The sequence below is a fragment of the Phodopus roborovskii genome, unplaced genomic scaffold, assembly GCF_943737965.1.
Source record: "Phodopus roborovskii unplaced genomic scaffold, PHOROB, whole genome shotgun sequence".
NCBI lineage: Eukaryota > Metazoa > Chordata > Mammalia > Rodentia > Cricetidae > Phodopus > Phodopus roborovskii.
Genome location: NW_026126469.1, coordinates 18,674,636 through 18,700,302, shown reverse-complemented (window position 1 = coordinate 18,700,302; position 25,667 = coordinate 18,674,636). Strand labels below are relative to the sequence as shown.

Here is a 25,667-nt window from a genome sequence, read left to right as displayed (position 1 = left end):
TGCCTATTGAGTGCTCCATCCCACCCTCAAGGCTCACAGACCATCTCAGAAGAGAAGCGGAAAGAGCGCAAGAGTCAAGGTGTGGAGAAGAACGCTCTGAGACACTTTCTTCTGGACACGCGATGGTCCTTGCATTCACAAACTCACCATAGCTATGGTTAGCTACAGATGACTAGTCAACAAAATCAGCAGTTGACATTCAACAGAAGGTACCAATTGGCTCCGGTGGGTTTCCAAAGCAACAACAAAATTCGAGCGGACCAGAAGGTGGCAGAAGGATGCTTAGGGGATATAAAAAGGGATACCGGGGGTGGATATGATCAAGAAACATTATTTACATGTATGAAATTGTTCATAAATAAAAGATAAATCTTATTATCTTTTAAAAGTAGGTTTATCATAACGATAAAAATAACGAATGGAGGGTATGAGCTTGCTTGACTTTAATTCAAGGTGGTATATGAACCACAGGAATTGGCCATATAGGAGCTGGGTTGGAGAAACCTCAGGAAGCAGATGAACCAGGGCAGCAGGGATGAAGAGGAAGAAGGCACAGGGTACCCATGGAGCCTCATACTTACCTGATCATATGAGGAAGAGAAAGACCAAGAGGACAGCCAAGGCACTACATCACAGAATAAAAGGGGAAATGCTGTTTCAGGCCAGCATATATGGCCAATGTACAAAACGAGTCAGGAATCACAGATGAAAGCTGGGCATGGCAGGACATGTCTTTAATACCAGATGACCCTTAGCTACAGAGTGAGTTCCAGGTCAGCCTGGGTTACAGTGAGACCTACCAGAAACAAAACTAACAAACAGAAAGGAAACAGAGTTGAGCAAAGGTTCTGGATTCAGAGATCAAGAACTCAAGGAACCCCAGAAACAGCCATTTCATCAGAGGTGAGGGCAAGCAGGCTTTTATAGCTCCCAAGCAGCAGCTTTGGCCTTCACATAGCCAAAAACAAGCTCCTAGCCTCAACAAGCAACTTCCACCTGCTGGACTCTGCTTGAGGGGAGCCTGCCCCAGGCCCTGCTCACTGACTGACTGAGAGGAGATACCAGAGCAGAGCAGGGTGTGCAATGTAGGCTGCGAAATGCAGGGAATGTCCCAGAACCTTGGCAAACATCTTCCTGGATAACCAAAGGACTAAGCTTGGAGACTCACAGTTTTGTTTTAAAATGTAGAACTTAGAATTAAAATGTACCACATGTCACTTCGCTTTCTAAAATGTATTTTCTCTACATTTGCCTGACTTTCATGGCAGTGAGATCATTTTGGCCCGAGACTCGTCTTATATAAATGAACATATGAGCCCCCAAATGGCATTTTAGGAGCTTCAAGACAAATGTTTGTAAGTGTCATGTCTAAACTGCCATGCTGTTCAGCTTTGAACACTGCCACTGTGTCTTGTGCATAGCTTGTGCTTTGGGAAAGACGGGACAGGAGGTGGAGAATGAAAGAGAGACCCTCGCTGCCAGCCAGGGAATAACCAGGTAGTGAGAAAATCCAGGGTAAGAGGGGAACATGGCACAGAGACATCTTGAGACAGAAGGACACAGTGCACATAGCCACTTGCATACATGAACACACACACATATGCAAAAATAATTTCAAATTTAAAAGCATTATGAATGACAAATGTTCAAACCAAGAGTTCTAATATCCAATTGTTGGAGCCATCAGTTAACCCCGGAAACAGTTCCAAGATCCCAGGGATGCCCAAACATGCAAACCCCACTACATCCTGCATTTTCCTACACATACTTATGACAAAGTTTAATTTATATATTAGGCACATTAAGAGACTGCCAAAAAAAGAAAGAAAGAAAGAAAGAAAGAAAGAAAGAAAGAAAGAAAGACAATAATTGGGAACCTATGAACAATTCATGAAGTGATAAAAATCCAAGAATTATATATCAAATTTTCTATTTAATACTTTTGGTGGGTAACCTAAGCTGCAGAAACTAAAATTGGTTTTAAAGGAGGATTGCTACAGTCAGAATTTAAGAGGGGAAAGAGGGAATAAGGTGGACAGGAATGGTAATGCACACCTGTAATTCCAACACTCAGGAGTTTGAGGATTTCAAGTTGAAGGCCAGCATGGTAAGAGTGATTTAAACACATACAAAACAGGAAAAAAAAAAAAAAGTATGTGTAACCCCCAAGTTGAAGGTGCTCAATCTGATAAATAGATTAAATACATTTTTGTTGTTGTTGTTGTTGTTGTTGTTGTTGTTGTTGTTGTTGTTACAGGGGCTCGAGAGATGGTTCAGTGGTTAAGACTGGCTGCTCGTCCAGAGGACCCACGTTCGGATCTCAGCATCCACATGGTGGCTCACAACTGCCTACAATTCTAGCTCTGGGGGGTTCCAACACCCTTTCCTTTATTCCACAGGAACCCACCTGCATCTTCAATATACACGCATACATATAATTCCAGAAAAGTGTTAAATCATACCAGTTTTTGTTGTGGAACTGTGGGTAGATAGGAGATGTTTAACACAGAGGAAACAGGCATGAGAATCACAGCCCCAGACACCTTCCACCACCACGTGACGATAAAAGTGGAGCAAAATGGCTCCACAGCTCTATTACAAAGTATTTGCAACTTGGAATTTTTGGTTCAATGTCAATCACAGCTGCAGGCAGAGAAGTAACATTTTCTGGAACTCACAGGAGAGGGTCCAGGTCCTGGGAAGAGGTGGGGAACTCCAGAATATCAGCTGGGACCCAGCACAGAGTGGCCTCTCTAGGAAAAGCAAGTCTGGAGAGAGGCTCCTACAAAGGGGGGGGGGTGGAGGGCTCAAGGCCAACACCAGAGGCAACTGAAGGTTCTGTGGGGCATTTCCTACAAAGTAATTGGCCATAGAAAAAAAAGCAAGTCAAAAGTGATGGGGTGAATGGAGCAAATAGTGGTCTCCAAATGTGTGTTCTCAATGAGACCTAAGAGCCCGTAAATGAGGCCTCATTTGGAAACAGTGTCTCTGCAGACATGTACCTAAGGACCCCCAGGAGAGATCTATCAGGATTATCAGGTTTTCTGTATTTACAGTTTTATTTTGTTAAGACACTGAGTATACAGGGGAATGACAGAGGAGGGCCATGTGAAGACAGAGGCCAAGACTAGAATGATCAACCTCTCCTTAGGGACACCTGGGCTTCCAGAAATTGGAGAACAGGAAGGAGTCTCTTCTAGGGACTTGCAGGAACAGTGACTCCAAGACATTTTTGATCCCAGACTTCTGGCCTTCAGAGCTGTGTGAGAATAAATTTCTGTTTTTTTAGGCTCTGTGGTTGTAGCAGTCAGTTAAGGCAGCCCCAGGGACCTAACACACAGCATACATTTGATTTCGGGAAAATAGACAAGGAAATAAACAGTATATAGTTTGGATCAAAATGGGCATTTTATGTATATATTCCTTCTTTACATATAATTTCAAAAGGACAGATGATTCAATGTCTGTAGCATCTAACATGAGTAAGAAGTATGCTGGCATTGGCATTGTGTGTCAGATGCACTGCTAAAGTAAACCATCGGGGGACAAGAAAACCACGTGGGAGGGGAGCAGGGGAAGATTATAGACAATTCAAGAGGAAAGAAATAGAGCAGGCAATAAAAACATGAAAAAAAGATCCTCAATGGTTACAAAAAAATAAATTGAAAGAAAAGAAATACACACTTTCATCTATAACACAGCAGAAATTTAGAAGATTAAGCCTACCCAATATGTTCCAAGATATTGGTAATCTATAACTCTTATCTACCACTAGTGTGAGTTCAGAACAATCTAACTGAAAGGCAGCATGACAGAAGCCAGCAAAATTTAAAGCACATTTGATCTCCCTCCCATGAATTCTATTAATGACTTGCCTCTGCAGAAACAGCCCCCACATCCGAACAGGATCGTCAACCACATCTGTAATGGTTCAAGACTGGGGAAATCTAAAATGCAGTGATAGGACTTTAAACACAAGGTATCTTTAAGTCAGTAACATGGAATGTTATACAGTATGTATGATCATATATGCATGTAACAACAATTAATGAAAAAGAGGCATGAATTTGGAAGTGAGTAAGAAGGGGTGTAGGGGAGGGTTTGGAGGGAGAAAATGGAAAGGGGAAATGATATATTATGAACTCAAAAAAATAAAAGAAACATGTTTTTTAGAGTGACTAAAATTCCACGAGGTGCCTCAGAGCAGGAGCAGGAGTGGGGACAGAACCAAACAGGCGTCCTGTGAATACTCAACACATGCACACATGTCCTTGTAAACCATCTCCTCCTGGGCCACAGGGGCGGGGAAGGAACGTTTACTCTTTTATAGGCGTCAGGATTTAAGGGGTTTCATAATATAAAAAAAGAAAGTTTCCTTCCTTTGCTTTCTTTTGTCTTTTCCTCCCTCCCTCCCTTTTTTTGAGACAAGGCCTTGCTCTGTAGCCCAGGCTAACCTTGAATTCATGGCAATCCTCCTGCCTCAGCTTCCTGAATTCATAGACGTGAGGCCATGCCTTACTTGTTTTACATTTAAAATTCAAATAAAGGGGAACCATAGTGCAGTATACCTAAAAACTTTTGTCCTTTTTTTTTTTTTTTTTTTTAATTTTCAAATGTTAGTTTTTGTGTGTGGGTGTTTTATCATCTGTGTATCACGTGTGTGCCTGGTGTCCCTGGAGGCCAGAAGAGGACATCAGAGCAGCCAGTTCTCCATTTCCATGCGCGCGCACCTGTGTGTGTGTGTGTGTGTGTGTGTGTATGTGTGTATGTGTATATTATGTATATGCATATGCATATGTATATGTATATACACATTAAGTGACACTAGTCAGGAGAGTGGCTAAGAGCTTCTACTGTTCGTACAGAGGACCCAGTTCAGTTCCCAGAACCCACATGGCAGTTTGCAACTGTAACTCCAGTTCCAGGGGATCTGATTAACTCCCTGTAACACACACAAAAGAAGACCCAGAGACTGATATTGGGGTTCAAAAGCTTCAAGCTGAATATCAGAAAAGCAAAGCAGCTGGCCACCACCTTCTTACTTCTACCTCAGGCTGAAAGGGCTGATCCAAGCCTCAAACTGCTGCCTTTCCTTAGCGTGACTGGAGGATGGATGCTCCTATCTTCAGTGTGACTGGAGAATGAATGTCTGAAATCTTGCTTCTGTCTTATATATTTCCCTAATGTTGGGATTAAAGGTGTGAACTATAATTCTCTTTTAGACTGATTCACTCTTATGTAGATTTGGGTGGCCTTGGACTCACAGAGATCCATCTACCTCTTAATCCTGAGTCCTAAGACTAAGGATGTGGACCACCACCTCCTAATTTTTGGCTGCTGGGATTAAAGGTGTGTGCTTGGCTTCTATAACCTGTGGCTGACTTAGCTTTCAGGCAAGCTTTAATAAATCATAAATAATATATCACCATAATTCACTCTTTTGGCCTCCTTGGGCACCAGGCATGTACACATGCAAGACACACACATAGAGAGAGAGACACACACACACACACACACACACATACACACACAGAGAGACACATACACACAAATAATTACATCTTAAAGATATACATCTTTTTTCCCCTTAATACTTGAAATAATTCTGCTAAATCCATACTAAATTTGATGGTCTGGTTTCTGTGTGGGTTTTAACTGCAGAGAAAACAGTCTGATAAAACCAATGATGCCAAAAAACAGATACTAGAAAGGGCCCGTTGCTACGGGAGTTATTGAAAATAAATTTCAGCTCATACTACACCCCGCTGATGTATTGACCAGAAGGAAGAACAAGCATTTGGAGTCACTTAGAAGAGCAGCCAAGAATGTCTCCAGTCAAGAGGGAAAACACGAGTCTAGTAAGGCTTGAGGCTGCCGGCAGCACTGCCCTGCCAGGCAACCGTAGTCTCTTAGCAACTGTGTCAGTGGAGAGGAGGGCACCTGGCTGTCAGGGACTGGGTAGACTGTTTCCCCCGTGGTTGACAGTTTGGCAGCCAAAGGCCAGTCCAGGGGTCTGTCTCCCCAGTGTGAGCAAAGGCCAGTCCAGGGGTCTGTCTCCCCAGTGTGAGAGCCACTGCACAGGATGCTACAAGGTTGGGAAACAGCGCAGCTTTCCCCCCACAGAAGCCCCAGGTAGCATGCAGCAGCACTTCAGGTGAGCCAGGGTGGCCATCAGGCCCCTGACACTGGAGAGAGTCCTGAGGACCCCTACTGTGTAGGAGTCAGGGGATTCAGAGGATATACAGTTTCTGACATTGGAATTATAATATCTGAAGAAATAGTACTATACACCAACTCAACTCTGAACAGTCTACAACCAACAGCATTTAAAAGGCAAGACTGGGGGCTAGAGAGATGGCTCAGTAGTTAAGAGCACTTGCTGTGCTTCCAGAGAACCTGAGTTCGATTCCCTGCACCCATGCCAAGCGGTTCACAACCATCTACGACTCCAGATCTGAGGAATCTGATGCCAGCAAGCACCTGAACAACCATGACATACATACAAACGGACACACATACGTTCACATAAATACAAATAAAATCTAAAAATATATTAACAATAAAAGTGTGATGGTATAGATGTCCTAAGTTTGTTGTTTGTAAAGGCAAGACTAGAAAAAATGCAATACAGGGCTAACCTCAAAGGGAGGAGCAGAGAACAGTCAAGCAGGCTGTATGAAAACAGGCCTCTGCCTACCCCAGGATGGGCTTGGCTGCAGCATCGTATCTGGTTTCACACTCTAGCTCTGCCATGCATCAGCACAAACCAATAGCCTCTGCCCCTTTGTCCGTAAAATGGGTATCAGTGCTCCCATTCCAAGAGGTTCTGGTAGGGGCCAAGTAAGATAAGCTGTGGCAGATACTTGAGGAAGCCCGGCATGGCAGGTACATGGGCACCTCCCTGGCTGTAAGGATTCCGGCATTACGCTTGCCCTGTCACCGTCACCAGGCAGAATGCACTCAGGCAGTACCCTGGTCAGCCCAGGGTTCCATGAGTACTAGTCTGCAGGCAGGTGCAAAGGACCCTTTAAAAGACAGACCCCGCCCACTTACAATCTCTTTTGCTTTCTACTTTCTCTTTTTTGCTTGTTTACTCTTGGTCTTCTCTCCTCCCCTCCCCTTCCCTCCTCTCCCCCTCCCCTCCCCTCCTCTCCCCTCCTCTCCTCTTCTGTTCCAGGTGCCTCTATGTCTCTTCTCTTTTGCCTTCTCCATCACTCCCCTTTCTAAATAAACTCCCCATTTAAACTCTATCTGCCTGGCGTGTTAATCCATTCACCTCGGTCACCCCCACCTGCTATGAAACCTGCTGTGCTCTCCCACGTGGTCCCTTACCTTGGGACCCCCCACGCAGACCACCACCACCCACTTCTCCAGCGTTAACCTACCACTGTAACAAAAGAACAACACCCACCACTGCCAATACAGGTCCCTGTCTAGGCTGCAGACTGCGGTAATCTCACTCAGTGGCCCTATCCCTCTGACTTTAAAGCCTTGCCTCTACTACCATATAAACACAGAGTTCCCAGAGTGTGCAGTGTTAGGCCTCTCTACAGCAGCCTGGTGTCAGGAGTGTATTCTGGGGACAAGCATAGTTGACCTTGACACAAAAACAACACAAATCAGAAAGTGGCAAAGTTACAGACCCCCATGTCATTCAGAGCCCTGGGATGTAGGAGTCACACTGCTAGGCTCCCAGGAGGCTGAGGAAACCCTGGGTGAGAATAGACCGAGGTTCTGCACCTTCCTAATGCTGTGACCCTCTAATACAGTTCCTCATTTTTTGACCCACAACCACAAAATTATTTTCACAACTGTAATTTTGCTATTGTTATGAATCATATGTAAATATCTATGTTTTTTTCCCATGGTCATAGGCGATCTCTGTGAAACCCAAAGGGATCTCGACCCACGGGTTGGGAACAGCTAGACTAGTTGGTGATGGGTTCATTGAATAGTTACAATATTCGATGGTATGGTGATATATACCAGTTCCAGCACTTGGGAGGCAGAGACAGGCAGATCCCTGTGATTTAGAGGCCAGTCTGGTCTACAGAGTGAGTTCCAGGACAGCCAGAACTACACAGAGAAACCTTGTCTCAATAAAAGAAAATAAAAAGATAAAACATTTATGTCATCCCACAGAATAAAAAGCTACCCCTGACCACCTGATTGTTTTTTTAAGCTTAGGTAAGGAACACACACTTTTATTTTGAAAAATAATTTAGCATATAAAGCAACAGCTAAACTAACATTTCAATAGCCATCTCTATGAAATGGCAATCATCGACATTTGTTGTAGTTTGCTTGTTTTTCAAGATAAGGTCCCAGTATTTTGTTCGAAATCTTCCTGCCTCAGCCTCTCAAATCTCTACAGGCAGGTGCCACCATGCCCAGAAACATATATTTACATCAAGTTCTTAAAATAAAGGAAACTGGCAGATAAACTCGAAGCCTGTTCCCCCCCACACACACAACCATCAACATCTACAAAGCACTGCACTCCAAGGCCTACCTGGATCCAGGTGTGTGAAAGAGCCCACCACAAAATCCAGGGTTGAGACAGCCAGCAGGAACAGCAGCAGCAGTTGGAGACGGATTATCCACTTGACACCAGCTAGGTTGATGCCCAGCAAAGCCAGAAGTACAGCAATTGAAATTCCTCGAACAGCCCAGATGTTCCCAAGGCCCAGCAGATCTGAGATGGACTCAGCGAAGCCAGTGATGTACATGGCACCTGCAACACACTGCCAGGCAATCCCGGCAGGAGATTCAGCAACAGAGAGACATCAGTGGCAGACCTGCCTGCTCAAGGACAGACAGACAGACTCTCTCTCTCTCTCTCTCTCTCACACACACACACACACACACACTCACACACACACACAGACTCATACACGCATTCCCCTCCCCCTCTCCCCCTCCCTTTCTCTCTCTCCCTTTCCCCCTCACTTTTCTTCCCCTCCCCCCCCCCCCCCCCCCCCCCCCCCCCCCCTCCCCCCCCCCCCCCCCCCCCCCCCCCCCCCCCCCCCCTCCCTTTCCCCTCTCCCTTTCCCCCTCCCTTTCTTCCCCTCTTCCCCCCTCCCCCCCTCTCTCCCTCTTCATCCTCCCCCTCCTCCTTCTCCTCCCCCTCTCCCCCTCTTCCCCTCTCTCCTCCCCCCTCTCTCCCCCTCTCCACCAGCACTAAGGCTCTCTGCCTGGGATGCAGCATCAGGTCAAACCTGCTCTTCCACAGGGAACCTGCCTTGGGGCCCCATTTCTGCTCATCTACATATAGAACAAGAGAGGAACAAGCCCTGAGCCCCGGTTGAGAGTTGTCAGTGGTCACCAAGGCAAAAGGATTATGGGAGAGTGGGTCAAAAGGCCTTTGGCTTTCTCTGCCTGCATTATTCATTAAGTAAATCTCTACAACAGACCCAGGCAGGCAGGGCCCTGTCCTCAGAGCCACAGCAGCACTCTGCCTCGACATTTGTACATTTCCTTTAACTTGTGTGTGTGCATGTCCAGCTCTTTTCCGAAACAGTCTCTCGGAGGCCTAGGAGTAACCAAGAAGAGCAGGCTGGCTGACCAGCAGCCCATGGACCCTCTTACCTCTCCCTCTCTAGTAGATACCACACTTTTTCACACTGGCTCTGGGGATCAAATACATGTCCTCAGGCTTACAAACAAGCACTCTACTCAATAAACTATTTTCCCCGGCTTGTAAATCAGGTTGTTTTGGTTTTGTTTCAGTTCTTTAAGACAGGGTCTAACACTGTAGCCCAAACTGACCTGGATCTCACTATACATCTTAAATTATCCTCAGACTCACAGTAATGCCTCTGCTTCAGCCCTGATTGCTAGAATTACAGACAAGAGCCACAGTCCCTGGCATTATTATTCTTTTATTTATCTAGCTGCCAGGCACAGTGGTACATGGCTGTAATCCCAATACTCAGGAGGCAGAAGCAGGAGGATCATTGAAAACTACGGCTAGTCTAATATACACAGGCCAACCAGGGCTATATAATATGAGCCTATCTTAAATAAATAGGTACATAAATAAATAATTTAGAGCTAGAAGCTGGGCAGTGGTGGCTCACACCTTTGATCCCAGCACTGGGGAGGCAGAGACTGGCTGATCTCTGTGAGTTCAAGGCCAGCCTAGTCTACAAAGCTACATCGAGAAACCCCGTCTCAAAAACAAACAAATAAACAAAAAATTTAGGACTAGAATAAAAAAGAGTGGGTAGCACATCTTTTCAGTGTGATATATGACAAAGGTACCCACAGGCTATCCAGGTGAAGTCAGAGTCTAATTCATTATTCACTAATGATTAAATTGGAATTAAATATCCCAGACTGAGTAAAGTTACATGTTGATTGATATTGTTTTTTGCCAATCTATAGTAGACATAGAAATAACTTCCATCTGGTAACCAGATAGCCTGAAGGATTACAGATTGCAGTCCTATAAAGCTGTGGCTGGTCTGATGTCTAACCCAACAAACTTGTCCTTCCATTTACTGACTAAAGTGCCTAACTGTGAAGGCACAAATTTGACCTCTGTCTGGCCTCCACACCCGTCCTCAGTGTTCTTAAACATCTTATTAGTAGACTGCATGCACTCTTTTATATACTAGAGTCATGATTTTATATTTTATAGAAATATTTAAAAGGCAGGTCCAAATAAGTTGTTAAGAGTGACATGAGCTAGCTGGGTATGGTGGTACACACTGCAATCCCAACACTTAGGAGCAGAGGCAGGTGGGTCTCTGTGAGTTCAAGGCCAGCCTGGTCTACAGAGCCACACAGTGAGACCCTGTCTTTAAAAAAGAAAAAAAAAAAAATCATCACATTATGTGTGGCCAGCAAGATGGCTGGCTTATCAGGTGAAGGCACTGTCACCAAGCCTAATGACCTGGCTTGGGTTCCAGTACTCAGTGTTGGAGAGAACAAACTCTTGCAAGTTATTCTTTGGCCTTCACATGCCCACACACACAAACATACAATATGAACATATACACACATATACACTATACACACACAATGCACATACATACACACATAAGATACACATACACACATTCAAATACATATCTCCATACATACACACAATAAACAACTGTAACAAAATGTTGGTGGCATGAGCATCACTTTGCATAATCATCAACCTGGGTCCTCTTTCTCCTTAGCTTGGTCTCTTCACTCAGCCCCAGGCTCTGCTGGTCACCCTCATCAGCGCAGCCCAGGAACAAATTCAATTTGAGCCTATTCAGGGTCTTCCTTTTTCACAAGCTCTCCTTCCCATCACTCATTAAACATTAAACTCACTGCCAGTGCTATATAATTATCCAGGTTACTCTTTCCTGCATCAAAAATGCAAACACCCTTTAAAAAACAAAGCATGTGTGCTGTGAAGGTGGCTCAGTGGATAAAGCATTTGCCGCACAAGTGTGAAGGCCAGAGTTCAGGTCCCCAGAACCCACGGAAAAAGCTGGTCAGGTGTGGTGGCTGATAGTAATCCTAGCATTCCACTTGGGGGCATACAAGGGGGACCTCCAGGGATCCCCTAGCTGGAATTAGCCAGTTCTGAATTCAGCAAGAAACCCTGCCTCAATAAAGAGTAATGGAGGAAAAACGCCAATGTCAACAGGCCTCCACAGCATACGTGCGCGCGCGCGCACACACACACACACACGCAAACACACACGCGCATGCGCATATGCGCGCGCACACGTACCTATAACCATGTGAACATATAATCAGGCAGTGCACATACCAGATACAGGTTAAAAAAGACAATGTATGTTTCACATCTTCAGTGTCTTATCTTCTGCTTGCTAAGCGCGATACAAACCTTCAGTGACTCCTGTGTGATGTGCTAACTTTCACAGTCAAGCACCTTCTCGGTGACCATCACTGCCGAATAGCCTCTCTAACTCATAAATCTGGCTGGGCGGAGTCAGAGGCTGGGTGGTCCCACACGGTCATTTACAAGCGGGAAATCCAGATAAGCGAATGACTGGGAAGTCCAAGAATATGAAAACCTCAGGACAAGTGGGACCAAGATGCAGTACCAGCCTCAAGCCAAAGGCCTGGAAGCTCCCTGGATGTTACTGGAGTGGGTCTGCATTGAATGGTTGCCAAAACTGGAGTCTGATGTTAACAGGTGGGGGCAGAGCATGTATGGGCCCGCTGAGGAAGACTACCATCCGCTCTGACTTCCTCTTCTTACTGGACTGTGGTGTCTGAGGTCAGGACAGCTCCTCACCCCTCCTCAGTTGTTCACCCTCACAGACACAGCAAGGGGTGGCCTTTACCAGTTCCTCTATTGCCAACCAAGTTGACAGTCAAGGTAAACTATCAAGCTAGGGATGAGGGCACTTACCTAATAGCCCAGCACTAAGAAGGTAGAGGCAGGAGGATTGGGAATTCAAGACTAGCTTGTTTTACTTGGTAGTATTCGGACAGACTAGGCTTTTTGTAAGATCCTGAGCAGGCGAAGGGGAGAGCCACCACATCATCAGAGTTACTGCACTGCCTTTACATTCCTAACAGGCAGACATGCCCACCACCATGGAGCCGGAGCACCTGCACATATCTGGGGTGCCATGTACTCAGTTACAAAGTGCACCCATCTCCAGGGAAGTGGGGGCCTGCGCATAGGCAAGAAAGTATAGTCCCTTGTGGCTCAGAACTCAAGGCCTTAGCCCATATGCGGCTTGAGACAGTGACATGGGGTGGGTGGGTCTGAACCCCAAACCTTCCTGAGCAAGCCAGCTGCCCTAAGGCATCCAGGCTGGAACATGTCCTTCCTTGGAAAGCATTACTGAGTCTCTGTAAACATTCCCAGAGCTCATTATAGTTGGAAACTGTTTGCATTTCCCTCTAACATAATCAGGGGCTTTTCCTTCTCTTTACCATTTTCAACACACAAACATCTGTAACTCTCAGCCACATAAAGTGGGGTGGTGCTCACCATTTTAAAGAGAGGAAGAGGCATATTCTCAGGATAGAACACCTCTATCCGGGTATTTGTTTTGGTGAATCAGGTATTCAAGAGACCTGAGTAGAAGATAGGCAAATCCCTCCACTCTCCCCCCTCCTGGTTCAAATCCTAATTGAGGCTGCAGTAGGCAGCTGGTGTGGATAGGGGATGTGCTCACTCCCACAGTGAAAACTCCAGGCCTCTGCTTGCTCTAAAAAAAAAAAAAAAAGCTTTCTGATCCTCCACTCTTGCTATAGGGAACCCAGCTTACTAACCATGACAAATATTTTTACATAGTCAACATAGGCTGAAGCCAGACATTTTCATATACAAGTAAGTAGCCCAAAGAGGCCCCTCAGATGCCCTTCAGATGAGGGACAACAAGGAGGGCTGGCGGGCGGGAGGGAGGGAGGGAGGGAGGGAGGGGGGGGGGGGGGGGGGGGGGGGGGGGGAGGGAGGGGGGGGGGGGGGGGGGGGAGGGGAGTTCAGCTGGAGTCCAGTCCTCTGGTCCCATAGAGTAGGGTGGCTAGCCAGGCCTCCAAAGCAAGGGAGGAAGGATTGAGTGTGTACAGGACATGGGAAGATTTTCTTTTTTAATTTTTGTTGTTTCATGTTTGCATGGATGGGAGCTTTGCTTGCATGTGTGTCTGTGCACCACTTGGGGAAGTCAGATAGACCCCCTGACACTGGTGTCAAAGGTGGTTGTGGACCATCTTGTGGGCGTTGGGAAGTGAACCTGGGTCTTCTGGGAGAGCAGTTGGTGTTCTTTCTTAACTGCTGAGCCATATCTCCAGACCACAGAGTGAGATTTAAAGTCATGATTCCAATCAGGCATGAAGGCCTATAATTCTAGCACTTAAGAGGCAGAAGCTCACCATGGGGTTCAAGGTCAGCCTAGGCTGTAGGGTGGGTAAGTAAAGAGAGGTGAATTGGGAAGTTGGGGTGAGTTTTAATACGCTCAACACACATTGCATGAAATTCTCAAAGAACTAATAGTAATAGTTTTAAAATATAGTGGCTCAGTGATTAATAGCATATATTACACATTATAGAGGACTCCAAGATGCTAGGTTCAGCTCCAGGAATCCAAGACCCTGTACTGGCTTCCATGAACACTGTCCTCAATTGCACAACCCCTCAACATCACCACATGCACATAGTTAGAAATAAAAGATAATGCCAGGTGATGGTGGCCCACACCTTTAATCCCACTCATGAGATGGAGACAGACAGATCTCTGTAAATTCAAGACCAGCATGGTCTACTCAGCAAGTTCCAGAACTCAACCTGCCAACATTACACAAAACAGAATCAGGACACACCCATGCAGGCAGAGTATGCTAATTATTAGAAAATTTGAGACAATGGCAACCAAGAAAACCAGGATCTGATGGCTGCACTGCTATGCTCCACTTAGCATTTAAAGAGTTAATGCCAACCAATAATATACACTTCCAAAGACTAGAAGAGAAGGAAACCCCACCCCTACCCCCACCAAGTGAGCCCTTAAAGCCAGTGTTAGCCCCACACCAAAATCAGACAAACCCATCTCGCAGAAGCTGCAGGCCAGCATTCCTGGAAGAGTGTGAGCCAACATTGTCAGCAAAATCCAAGCCAACCAAAGCCAGAAGTCAATGTAAGGACTGGAAGGTACAGCACCCTGGTCAGAGACTGCCCAGATGAGCTCAGATAGCCAGAGACCTGCCAGCACTGACCACTGACAGAGGCCTGGGCCCAGAAGCTCCTCACTATGGCTGCCTTTGCTGGGCAAACCTTTGTGAACACTCTTCCTTCTAGTCTGGATGATCCAGTGTCCTCTCCCCATTTGGGGTGTTCAGCCCTTGTCTTCATCTGTCTGCCCAGAGAGTGGAGAAAGTGAGGCTGTCTGTGTGGACTACCAGCCCCTGTGGCTACCAGAGCAGGAAGGCAGCTCTTGGGGTGGCAAAGCAGGCTGTGATGACTTCCAAAATGGCTGTCACAGGGGCAATGTATGTATCAAACACCTGGATTTTGTGACATTTATAAAAGTCTTACATTATTGGTTAAGCTTTTTCTTCCTGTGAAAATCCAACTTCAAAAATGCTCCAGCATCTGAAAGTTGGTGGGTTTTGTTTTATTTGTTTGCTGTTTCCTGTCATCTGAGGGCTTGGTTTGGTTTAATTTGGTTTGGTTTGGTAGGGGTTTTCCATTGTTTGGTTTTTTTGTTTGGTGTAGTTTTCTTTAGAGACAGGATCTTACTATTTTGCCAAGCTGACCTAGTAGTGGTCACAACCCCCTTGCTTTAACCTCTCAGATGGACTCTGGGATTACAGGCATGTCCACCACACCCAACTCCAAAATCTGAAATATTTTAACCCTGCTAGATAAGATGTTCAAAAAGTTTTAGATTTTTGGAGTATTATGGATTTGGGTTTTTTTTTGTTTTGTTTTGTTTTGTTTTGTTTTGACAGTATTCAACATATATATTTCTAGATCTTTCTCCAGTAAAAGCAACTGCCTTTTCTAAGCAAGTGGTGAGGTACCTCCCATACACCTGTCCACACACACACACTCACACATGTTCTCACACACCCATGCACCCACACCCATGAACACACACACACATACACATATTTTCTCACATACACCCATGCACACACAAATATACATGCACACTCACACACACTAATACACATGTGCACACATTCATTCTCACATTCACACCAATGCACACCTTTCCACACACACACACTCACACATGTTCTCACACACCCATGCACACACCCCCATGCACATACACATGTACACTCACACATACTTTCTCACACACACCCATGCACACACAAATACACATGCACACTCACACATACACACACTAATACACATGTACACACATACATTCTCACATTCACACCAGTGCACACACAAATACACATGTGTGCACAGATGCACACTCATGCAAACACTAATACACACATACACGTATACACACAGACATTCTCACACTCACACCAATTCACACGCAAATACACATGTGTGCACAGCTGCACACTCACACACATGTACACACTCATCTTTGTGTTATTAGAGAATATGGTGTATTTACACTGATGCCTCTGCTGCTTCAAATGAAAGTAACAAAGCCCATTTTTCTTTTTTTTTTCAGCCACTTGGCCACCAACACTTTGTTCCAAGCCACACTTATATAAAGCTACTTCTTAATGTCTGTGTGTTGCCTTCCCAGTATCAAATCTCTATCCCTGTGTCCCAACTAACTAAGCTTTAGATGAGCCTTGGAATTTCTCCCTGCCTGATGATTTTCTTCCTGCTGTGTCCACCCCAATGTGTGATCTGCTCATTGGCATGCACCTCAGTCTACATATCCAAATGAGGGCCTGTGGCCTGCTTAAGGCCATGCAAGCCATCAGACCTGTCAGAGCTTTATCTCCATAGGAAAGGGCTGCTTCCAGGAAGGCCCCTGGCAGAGGCACAATGCCCATCCACAGTGCAAAGTGCAGAGGGCTCCCTGCCATGCACACCCCTGCCATGCACACCCCTGCCATGCACACCCCTGCCATGCACACCCCTGCCATGCACACCCCTGCCATGCACACCCCTGCCATGCACACCCCTGCCATGCACACCCCTGCCATGTACACCCTCCTTAGAAAGGCAGCAGAAGTGAGATGCTGCCAGCCCCTGGCCTGGGCACACCAGGAATTCATGAGGCAGAGGTAGGAGAGGCAGTCAGGAGCTTTGGAGTTCAGGCTCTTGACCTAGATTGCTGATGTGTGCTCCTCCTCAGAGCCCAGTGTGGTCCTCTGTCAAGTGGGGTCCTTGTATCCACCCTTGCGTCCCCCAGGTCAGAATCGAAAGGGGAAGAGGAGATGGGGGCAGATTAACAGCGAGAGGCAAGGAGGGGACTCACGCTGTAGTCTCACCTGTCCAAACACATACAACAGCCCAACAGTGCCTCCCATCTGCCCACCAAGGACCGAGGAGATCATGGAGTAGACACCACCACTGCCTATCCGGCCACGCTCTGCGACGCCAATGCCAGACAGCACGGTGATGAGGGCCACGAGGATGACGAAGGACACCAGGAGCAAGCCCAGGAGCACACCTGTATTTCCCTGCAGCAGAATGGGGGAAAGGTACCAGATTCAGGAGAGGCATCTCACTAGAGCTGTTCCCAATAGAAGCACCGAGTACCCCCACCCACTGGGTTACCCACTGCGCAGAGGGGCCTCCGAAGGACAAGGAGAAAAAGAAGTGTAATGTACCCGGGTCTTCTTCCAAGCTAAGGCCTACAAGACGTTTCAGATAGGTGGGAAGTCCATCCTTCAAACGCTAATGACTTCATACCACTTGTGGCTAACATGAAGACAACTCAAGAGACTCACCAGCCAGGCTGGAGAGATGAGATGGCTCAGTAGTTAAGAGCACCTGTTCTTGGAGAAGACCGGGGTTCAGTTCCTAGCACCCACATGGTCATTCATAACCACCTGTTAACTCCAGTTCCAGGGGATCCAGAGGACTGATCTCCTGACCCTACAGGCATCAGGCATGCAAGTGGCACACATATATGTAGTCAAACACTCCTATACACCCAAGTAAAACTGAAACAGATTTGATGCTGGAGAGATGGCTCAGTGGTTAAGAGCACTGGCTGTTCTTCCTCAGGACCCAGGTTCAATTCCCAGCAACCACATGGCAGCTCACACCTGTCTAACTCCAAGATGTGACATCCTCACAGAAACATACATGCATGCAAAATGCAGGTACAAATGAAATAAAAATAAATTATTAAAAAAAAAAAACAGGTTTACCAGGAGCCTGCAAATCTATCCTGCAGGTAACCTTGACCTAGCACAAAAGGACATGTCCTCTCCTGCCATCCTCTTACCCACACCAGTCCCCTGCCTAGAAAGTCCTTTCTGCTCATTCCAATGGCATGCCAGGTTAACTCCAAAGCACCCTTGAAGACTCGGTATCCAGAATTTCTTCCTCTTATAGCTAACATTGACACCCTTCCTCTGAGCCCTCCAGTATCCCGGCTTAGTACTTATTTATCAGAGTACTTGCTAACTAAGTCTCTAGTTATCGAGTCTCTTCCCAGGTCAGTCCCTGTCTCCAGGTCTGAGCTGTGAGGGCAGGACACATTTCTATCCCCCTCCATGATCACTGGACTTAGCGCCTCCACATACTAAGTGCTTTCTAAGAAGCACACATTCCTGAACACGCATGCTGACACCTCAGCACACACAGGCACACCTCAGTGTGAAAAAAATCAAAAAATGGGAAAAGGATGGGAAAAGCGTGAGTCCTATGCAATGCAATGCTTCCTGCTCTGTAAGAGCATGGGCAATGGAGACTCCTGGAAGGTGTGCTGAGTGTTGGAGAGAGAATGAAGGGAGGGCAGAGGAGCTTTACAATAAGTCCAGGATGACCTGCAAGTGAGGGGTGCTCATGTTACATTGCTGGTCTGAGATGGAGAGCAAGCTCTCCAGAAGTGTTCTTTCTATTCCAAGACCCAGCATTTGGCTACCCTGTTCTTACTAATCAGTAGGTGTTTATGGACACCATGAGGATATTTGCATCATAACTCTTCTAACTGTGGATCTCACATGAACCAATTTTGGTTTTCTCTTTTCTAGCACCACCACCACCCTGAACACTGCCACGTAGTAGGTCCAGAAGCAAGGCTCTCTATTCACTGTCCCTCTGACGCCATTGGGAGAGGCAGTCCCAGAGACACACTGTCCAACTAGCTTTGGAGTGAGTGACCTGCCAGTGAGGCCTTGCCAACTGGATGTGCTCAAGCGGCAAGCAGAGACCCTTCAAGAACTCCCTCTCACAGATTTTATTTTTTATTTTAAAGTATTATAGGTATCTTTGTTAACTAAGTCAAGCTCCTTGAGTGAATAGAACAGAATAGAAGGTGCAGAGCGCTTACCTATTATTGAGGCCTGGGTTCAAGCCCAGCAAACAGAACCAACAAAGAAAAGAAAAAATCCATAGGAGGCTCAGGGCCACTCCAAAGGGTGACAAACAGCTGTGACAATGCGGCAGGAGTCACTGCCAGTCACACAAATCCTTCACAAAAGGGGGGGGGCGCTCTGCACACTGACCTAGTGTGGAGACCGAAGCAAAGGGAGGTGGTGCCTTAGGGGACATCTGCACCCGGAGAGCTGAGCTCTGCATGCCAGCCGTGTACAGAGTGAGCAGACAGGAAGCGGCTCCCCGACTGTGCCTTCCGCTACCTCACGGTTCTGTGTTGTCTCTCATAGAATAGATGATATCTGCCTCATAGCTGTCAGGAAATACCCAGTTTTAGAGAATTAAACACATTTACTTCGCTTTGACTGCGAGTGCCCCGTAAGCCGTACTTGCTGCATCTTATTTTGCTATGAATGTTACTCTATTATTATTATTATTAATCATTGTTACACAGCTGTCCCCAAGGCCTAGGCCGGTACATAACAATAGCCCATGAGTGAGCTCCCTTCAGAAAGAATGCCAACAGCCACAGCCACGTGTGCAAAGCCCGACTAGTGCCAGATGGCAAAGGACACTGCTGAACCCCTGGGTGTGGCAGCAGTGCTAGATGGTATTGGTGACAGCAAGGGTGGAGAATGGCTGGCAGGAACAAAGCGCCTGTGTGGCTCCCTCCACACCACTCACGGTGCAGCCCCAGGACCCGGATGCTGGTGTCCCCAAGACATGTACACCTGAGCGGGACATCTGAGTGTTCCCACTACTGACCTTGCTAACATTACTCTTTCAGTGAAATCCTACTGAGCCATTTTCTCCTCTTGTTCATACTTGGAAATTGTCTGTGTGTGAACAGAAAGGTCCTGTCCAAGCTCTTCAGAACAGAGCTGTCGCTATCACAGTCTATAAACCGTTCCAAGTTGTTTTAGGGCTAATATTTTCTATTTAAGAAATGCTTTTGGCATTATATCTATTTCAATTTCATACAGTTCCCTGGATACTCTGCTTCGTTTTTGGCATTTCATATTTATCTTCTCTTTTCATGATCAGAAATATGATACCAATGGCAGAGTTGAAGGACAGGCAAGCTCAAAGTTGGCCTGGGACCCTGTGGCTCTGGTGCTCCTGTCCTTGTGTGGTCTCGCCCTGTGTGGGCCTGCATCCAGTGTCCCACAGAAGTGATGGTTATAATTGCTGAAGCTAGGACCCTGACGAGTGATGACCACCATTGCAGACAGGAGCTTTCTCCTATGCCACCGGGAAGTCTGCGGCCTCAGAAAGAGGGAGGCCATGTGACGTGTGAAGTGGCCAAAGCCTGCCAAGTAGTACTTGAATGATCCAGTGGAGCCTCTACACGTGCCCGATTGACAGCAACTGCGGCTTCACAGGGGCCTTGAGAGCATGGACCTCAGAACCACCAAATATACACGTGCTGCCATAAGCTGCGGATGCTGAGGCGATTCCATACACAACAATAAGCAGTGAATATAACTTACACCTTCACTTTGGGGATGAAGCGCATTTTAGACAGCATTTCTTAAAACTCAGAGGGGGCTAAAGAATCAGTGTGGTGCTGTCTTCTTTCCTGACACTGATTAACTTCAGAAAAAAACAACAACAAAAACAAAAATTTAAGTCTGAGGCTTCTCAAGGGGCCATTCTGCCTCTAGATTGCAACAGAACCATCTTCTAGAATCACACTTTCACTGAGTCTAACCTGACAATGTACCTCAAGGGTGTGCGTCCCCCACAGCATTGCCCATTTCCCTGTCAAGCACTTGGGAACATACTCTCCCTGAACAGTTCTCTCCTATCCTCCCACTCCAGCCTTCAAGCCCGGCGCAACTAACTCCTCTTCCGGGCCGCTTTCCCAGACACCTTGCATCCATGGCAGGGCTCCACTCCTGGTGCAGGGGTGAGGGTGGAGGGGGGGGAGCAGAACAAAGGCTTGTATTTTACAGTCCCAGGGCAGCATTAGTGTCTGCACACACAGGGCCTTCACTGGTGTGTAATTCTTAACTGGGTGGTCTCTTGTTCTGGGTAGCCTGCTCGGTCTATTGAAGTTCACTGTGTGGGAAGGCAAGGTGTGGGGGGTCTGGGAACCCAGCTTGGGGCACAGGTCTGTAAGGGAAGCTCTAGAACATTTTTGCCCAAGCATAAAGGAGAGGCCCTTTCTGCCCTATGCTGAAGATGAACGTAACCATCAGGATCTAGTACAAGAGGATCTGTCCTGAGCAATAAATCCTGAGAAATCAGAGCTTTTACCTCTAACCAGGCAGCCCTATGAACAAGACCAGGAACAATGAGAGAGACTGTGAGAGAGGAACCATGAGCGTGGGAGCTGGTGTTTCAGAGGACACAAAGTGATGTACAAACACCAGGAGGCCCAGAAGGGTCACAAACTAGAGTAAAAAAAAAAAAAATCGCCATCTCTCTGATCCTTGCCCTGTCTCTAGTCCCACTCACAATGAACCCGGGACCATCCTGAGGCTCTCACTAGGGTGCCTGAGGCCCAGGCTCCCAGGATTCTTAATCTAAGCACGGCCAGCCTTGCACTGTGCATCCCGCTTCTCCTCCCAGGAGAATCTGTGCTTCAGGAACCTAGTCTCCAAACTGTGGGATCCAGGATGCCTTCCCATGTCACATGTCCACCAGAAGTTCCAGGGACACCAGCTCATCACTCACCACCAGCCAGCCGGTCCTCAAGAAGAGGACAACCCCAAAAATGTTGATCATGCAGGATGTGAACACGCCATCCCAGGTCCCAAACAGCACTGGCTCCCACATGAACAACTGGATCTTCCACCAGGGCTGGGGCTGGGCGAGGACGCCCTGAAAAGAACACAGTGAAGTCAGGCAAGCAGCAGACAGAGGGCCTGGGGGTGGGGATGGGGGGGGGTGGGAAAGGCTGAAGTGGACCAGGAAAAGGGAGGAAACTGACCTTAATTTAAAACAAAACAAAACAAAACCCTCATGCCTCGGGACCAGGAAGATGGGTCAGTGGGTAATAGTATTTGCTATGCAAGCATGAGGACCTGAGTTCAAATCCTCAGCACTCATATGTAAAGCTGTATGTAGCTGCACAGGTAGATGCAGGGGGCAGAGACAGGTAGATGCCAAGAACTCACTGGCTAGCCAACCTAGCCAGAACAGGCTTTGTGTTCAGTGGGACACTCTGTCTCAGGGGTGTGTGTGTGTGTGTGTGCATGCATGCATGTGTACGTGTGTGAATGACTCTCTAAAGGGGATCCTATTCTCAGTAGCAGGGTTGTTGCATGCATTATGTAGTTAACTGTTCAACAAATACCCAGCCTCTTTGCAGGTGAAATCATGTGCCTGGGGGTAGGTATTTAGAAGCCAAAGCAGGTTTTGAATTGCTGGGTTGGGTGCCCCCAGATCAGGCAGTATCTCTGGCTCCCAGCAATTTGCATTCCCTTCCATCTTCCAGCCCCAGGAGTGAGATCAGCATCTAGCACACGCTCCTGCGGATGACTAGTCACTTTTCACTCCTTTGGCCTTTCCCATACCCCTGTCACCAGGTTCTTCTGCTTCAAAGACCTGACTAATTTGTTTCTCTGCCCGAACACTGACATGGTACCTCCTATGTGTCCTTTCTTTCCAAGATCCTAGGGTCCCAAAGTATGCCTTGGCCACTTAGTTTATAACCAGAAATAGACCATTGATTCAACGGGTTCTCACTTTTTTTCCAAGTCAAAGATAACAAAAGCATTATAAACCCCATGCAAGTTGGTTTCTGTATCATTTTGACACAAGCCAGAGTAGGAAGAAGGAACCTCAACTGAGAAAAATCCCCCCACCAGATTACCCTGTAGGCAAGCCTTTAGAGCATTTTCTTGAGTGATGATTGACATGGGCGGGTCCAGCCCCCTAAGAGCAGGTGGTGTAGGGTGCTGTAAGAAAGCTGAGCAAGCCATTAGGAGCAAGTAAGCAAGCTGCATCCCTCCATGGGCTCTGCATCAGTTCCTGCCCTGCCTTCCCTGTGTAACATACTGTAAGGGGGAAATGTAAAATAAATCATTTCTTCCCACAAATTCTTTCGGTCATGGCGTTTTATCACAGCAATAGAAACCCAAGACAAACCCTCCAATGGAAGCCCTTTACTAAAATGACTAAAAGCTGTGGGATACTAAAACATACATCAATAGCCACGCATTCTGGGAACTGCTCTTGCACAGGTATGGGTGGAGTCCCCAGTGCCCTCAAACAATGCAGCGCCAATTAAGAACCCTCAGCAGGACAGGAGAGAGGAAGGTCTCAACGGTGTCCTGTGAAGTGTCTGCAGTGGGTGAGCCCATGAGGCTGGAGCAGGCATCCAGAAGCTGCTTTCAACCAGCTGTGTTGACTCTTCACTTGAGCCCAGAAGGTGAGGATGCCTGGCATTTCTGCCTTCGCCTCACTATGCCTCATCTGTCCACCTCACAGGCATGTTAACCACTCAAGGAGTTTCTGTCTACAAGGTTGAAGGTACAGAAGTACGTACTGTCCTAAATCTCCAGCCATCTTGAATTCCAGCAATAGCAGACCCTCATAGGGCAGCAGCTGAAGGTAACTACCTATAGTGGAGAGGGTACAGCCCGGAGTAGAAGTGATCGTCTTCTACAGCCAGACAGTCAGACAGTTCCCTCAACCAGTGATACTACCCTGCAGAGGAAGGCCACACCCTGACCAGGACGGCTCATTTATACATACTCTTGCCCTCTCTGCCCACAAATCTTTCTCTGTTTAAACCTAAGACACATGTCAGTGTTCCCTAAGATGGACTTGGGGTCATTGGATTCCCTTATCTCTCAAATATACCAACTGACTACATCTCTGCTTTTTACCTTGCTTCTAACTGTTTCAGGGATGGGTGGCCAGAGATGCACATCACTTGAACCTAAAGTGTGCCCTAAAAACTCTAGTTACATTATGAACCAAAGAGAAGGCAAAAAAAAAAAAAAAAAAAAAAAAAAAGCAAGAAAGGAGACAATCTAAGATCCAGAACTCCATGAAGGCCAAGAATAATGGACACACCTGTGAACTCAGTCAACTCTACAAAACTACATTGCTTATGACAAAAGAGGCCAAATGTTCCTTTTCTCTAATCCACACTAACAGACTAAGGAAGGGCCTTAAAGTGAGTCCTGTTCACTAGAGGCAGGGAAGGACAGGATGTCCTTTGTTGGAAGAAATACCATGACCAAAAAGCAAGTTGGGGAGAAAAAGGTTTATTTGACTTACTTCCATATTGCTGTTTACTGAAGGAAGTCAGTACGGGGACTCAAACAGGGCAGGAACCTGGAAGCAGGAGCTCATGCAGAAGCCATGGAGGGGCGCTGCTTACTGCCTTGCTCCCCACAGCTTGCTCAGCCTTCTTTCTTATAGAATCCAGGGCCATCAGCCCTGGATGGCCCCATGCATAATGGACTGGTCCCTCCCCCTTGATCACTAATTGAGAAAATGCCCTACAGGTGGACCTCATGAAGGTGTTTCCTCAGCTGAGGTTTCTTCCTCTGATGACTCTAGCTTGTGTCAAGTTGACACACAAAATCACCCAGTACACGGGAGGAAGGACAGGGGAGGAGATGGAGGGAGTTTGGATAATGGGTGTTCAGGGAATATGGTCAGGCAGGAGGAACCAGCAGACTATACAGTCTACAATGATTTGTTACAGAGACCCAAAGAGGGGAGCCTAAAGATTCCCAGCACAAAGAATGGTGGGTGTTTGACATGGAAGTGCTAATCACCCCTGTATGATCATTCCAGTCTGTTTAAATAGCATTGTACTGTAACTCATACATATGTGCATGTTATGTTAATTAACATGTTAATTTGGGGCCAGCAGTTAATAGTGCTGGCTACACAAACCCGATGGCTTCAGTTCAATACCTGGATCCCACAAGGAAAGGAGAGAATTGTTTCCCAAAAGTTATCTTTTGACCTCCAAGTGTGTGCCACAGCATATGCACTCCCCTCCCCCCAGTGATATAATAAAATTTAAATATAAAGGATATATAAGAGAAGGGAAAAGGAAGAGGCAGGGAGAGTGAGAGAGGGAGGGAGGGACGGGAAGAGGAGAGGGAGAGAGGCTTCAAGAAATAGCTGGGGAGTCAATTAGGCTAGAGATGCAGAAGGCCCTGTGGGACTCTGGTCAGCCCTGCCTGCCGGCTCTCAGCTCTGCTGACGTCTATGTATTCATTACTAATTCATCTGTCTTTCACAAGCCACAAGTTCGGAAGCTCAACAACTGATGTGGCTCAGAGCAAAGACTCTGCCACCTGAGACTGTCCTTGAACAACGGTACCAAGGGACAGGGCTGATCAACACAGGATTGTTAACTAGGATTCCAGTCTCAAAACTCAGAGCACAGCCCAACTTCCTGTCTCTGTGCCAGCTTCCTGTCAGGGCCTATTAGGGATCTATTATTATTAGAGACAGTAATAATGGTAGCAATGGAAAGAGTTAACAGTCTGCTTCCAAATCTGCTCTCCTTTAATCCCCAGAGATTAAAGTCCTGGGAAACAGAGCCTTGGGAGACAGGTAGAATGGCCTGCCTAGAGCTAAGAAGATACCATGTTGTCCTAAGCCTTCCAGCTGGGGCTCCAACCCATGCCCAGATTGTGGGATGTGTAATCTACACTGTTGTACACTCACTTAAGGCAAAGTGTCCTTTTCTTCCCTGAAGTTGGGCCCTAACACTATGGGCCTAACTGTGGCCATCTGGTCT

General features: G+C 46.8%; 1 pseudogene; it reads right to left on the bottom strand.

Moving 5' to 3' along the window:
• The window catches only part of LOC127227260 (40S ribosomal protein S2-like), a 34,143-nt pseudogene extending 11,610 nt beyond the window's left edge, over positions 1-22,533 (bottom strand).
• Between the last annotated feature and the right edge of the window lie 3,134 nt (positions 22,534-25,667).